The sequence below is a fragment of the Adiantum capillus-veneris genome, chromosome 11, assembly GCF_014529385.1.
Source record: "Adiantum capillus-veneris isolate H3 chromosome 11, ASM1452938v2, whole genome shotgun sequence".
NCBI classification, from domain to species: domain Eukaryota; kingdom Viridiplantae; phylum Streptophyta; class Polypodiopsida; order Polypodiales; family Pteridaceae; genus Adiantum; species Adiantum capillus-veneris.
The window spans coordinates 82,973,877-82,976,398 of NC_140941.1; the positions used below are offsets into that span (position 1 = coordinate 82,973,877).

At 46.3% G+C, this 2,522-nt stretch overlaps 1 long non-coding RNA gene across 1 annotated transcript; it reads left to right on the forward strand.

Annotated features, from left to right (window-relative positions):
- Positions 1–556: 556 nt before the first annotated feature.
- LOC147447554 (uncharacterized) lies at positions 557–1,397 on the forward strand. Its single transcript, XR_015189628.1, has 2 exons — positions 557–1,086; positions 1,183–1,397. It is a non-coding gene; the product is annotated as an uncharacterized LOC147447554 (long non-coding RNA).
- Positions 1,398–2,522: the final 1,125 nt, after the last annotated feature.

The following is a 2,522-nucleotide window of genomic DNA, read 5'->3' on the forward strand; positions in this document are numbered from 1 at the left end:
ATCGTCGTAGATTCCACTGAGCCAACCCGCTTGCCTTACAATTTACCTTGCAATTCAAGCCTCAAAATCGAAGGATGGGATGGGGATTCGAACTAAATCAGCCTCAAGTATTATCTTGCCCACTGTTGGGCTAGACCACTTAGGCAAAGGCATGCTCTACGCGAACGGCGTTAATCATTCTTGTCATTAAAAAAGGTACACGACCATGCGCTCCCTGCCTCGTGGACCTGCGTCACCGTTGTCGAGCTCTGCACGAGACTGTCCTCCTGTGTCACCCTTGTCATCTAGCTCGATGCGAGCCCCATCCTCCTACGGTGCTACCTCGCCACGGCTGCCTGCGCCTTTTTTGTTAGCACCCTTCACTTTTTACTTTTATGCCAAAGGGCATCTCCTGAAGATTCTAACCAAAGAGATTTTTCAAAATGGGTACGACATACCCACTTGGAAAAATGTCAAACTCTTTGTGATGTAATATATGGCCCTCTCTTTGCATGTAGCAATTAATTAATATACTTGCGAAGAGCAAGTGCATGGGTGCACAAGGGCGTGGGTCAGCGGCCAACAGAGCATGGCTCACCACCACCTTTGCGTGAGAGGGATGAGCCTATATAAAGCCCACAAATGGAAAGAGAGTATTCAGACGTCGTGAAAAAGCGTAAGGGAATTAGAAGAGCGGTAGCAGTCGCGCAAAAGCGTAAGGGAATTAGAAGAGCTGTAGTAGTCGCCCAAAAAAAACAATCATGAAGAGCTGTGTAGGTATGATGGCGTGGTTGGTGGTGGCCACCTGCGTGGTGGGCCTTGCCACTTTCGACATCCAGGCAAGCGAGGCCCAAGGGACCACCCCCTCCAGTACCTGCAGTGTTGGCATCATGGGGCAATTGAGCTCATGCGCCCCCTATGTCCTTGCTTCCGCCAATGCCCCCTCCCAGCCCTCCACTGCCTGTTGTACCTCCTTGCAAAATGTGGACATCAGCTGCATGTGCCAAGTCCTCAGTGGGCCCTCCATCCCTAACCTAGACCGCAACAGGGCACTCTCGCTCCCCCAAGCCTGCAACCTCGCCACCACTGCGACTTGCAACTAGCATGGTAAGTACGTGTGTGTATGAGAGACAGAGATGAGAGAGTTTAAATGTGTTTTGGAGTCCGCATACTTACTTTCTATTGTCTTCACTGTCTTTGTAGGCTGAGAGCATCGGAGCCAAGCTTAAAAGATGCAACTTAATTCCCCAAATATATAAAAAAGTCTGATACAATAACAATAATCAAGAAGTTTGATAATAAAGCCCCATGATTGTCGCCTTCATGGAAGAAGAAAACGGGTTACTACTTTGAAATAAAGCATCAGATTGTACTTTCAAGTTGTTATTCAACGATATCTATGTTATCTCCGTGAGAAATTCCTCTCTCTCTCTCTCTCCAAGGCTCCTGGGATTGTTCCTTTAAACCACTCACCCACCCAAAAAACAAGATTTAGAAATTTTCTCATGTAGGAAAAGGGAGCCTTTTTCAGTGTTTTTCATACAATGCATAACATCATGAGCTACTTCTTGGGAGGCACCGCATACCTAGCTAGGTATGATTGGGGGCAGGGGACCACCGGCCCCCCCACCGAGCCGGCGGTCCCCTACCCCCAATCGGACCTAGCTAGATATGCCGTGCCTCCCTCACAGAAGCTCATGACGTTGAGGTAAGTCATAATGTGGGAATTGATGTGAGAATCTCTCCAAAACTTCTTGTGCGCTCGCCCCCCCCCCCCCCCCCCCCCCCCCCTCCCCCCCAAAAGACTCTTGGGATTGTTCCTTTCACATTAAAATTTCTCTCCTCTCTCTCTCTCTCTCTCTCTCTCTCTCTCTCTCTCTCTCTCTCTCCCCGAACCAACAACATTAATCTGATACTAACTTAGTATAGCTATTAAACTCCGTTGATCTTTAATGGTCCCTCTTTGCCCTATATCTAAATATGTTGCATCAACACAAGTCACCTTTTTCTCACTAAATGCATGTATATTGCCTTATAGCAATACGCTTATTAATACACAAATACGGTAAAAATACGAATCCAAATTGTTGCTTCAATATCTTTTTTTTTTGACAAATCGCACAAACTTCGTGCAAAACGACAAACATGTCCGTGAGCGTTACCAGGGTTGCTTGGCCGCACTCAAACCCATGATCCGGATCATGGCGATCGAGTGCTCAACCAATCAAGCTAACTCCTTTGGACAAACTATTGCTTTAATATCCTATCTATCTGGTTTAGATGCATCCTTAAAATATGACCACTTCTTAAACAAATACTTGAGATGCATCCTGCTCACCAATTCTATTTAGTTTCAATCCCGTTTTGATGTGTATCAACGATTCCCCACACTGATTATGTTGTTTCATCTTATGGGGTGGCTGCCAGCCCATGGAACTCTTAGTAATTCTTTTTGGACACCTAGGCCTCCATGGCTCATCCTGATCATGAGTCTTTTGTATGTATAATTGATTCCTACAATATGACTCTCTCTCTTGGAGTAA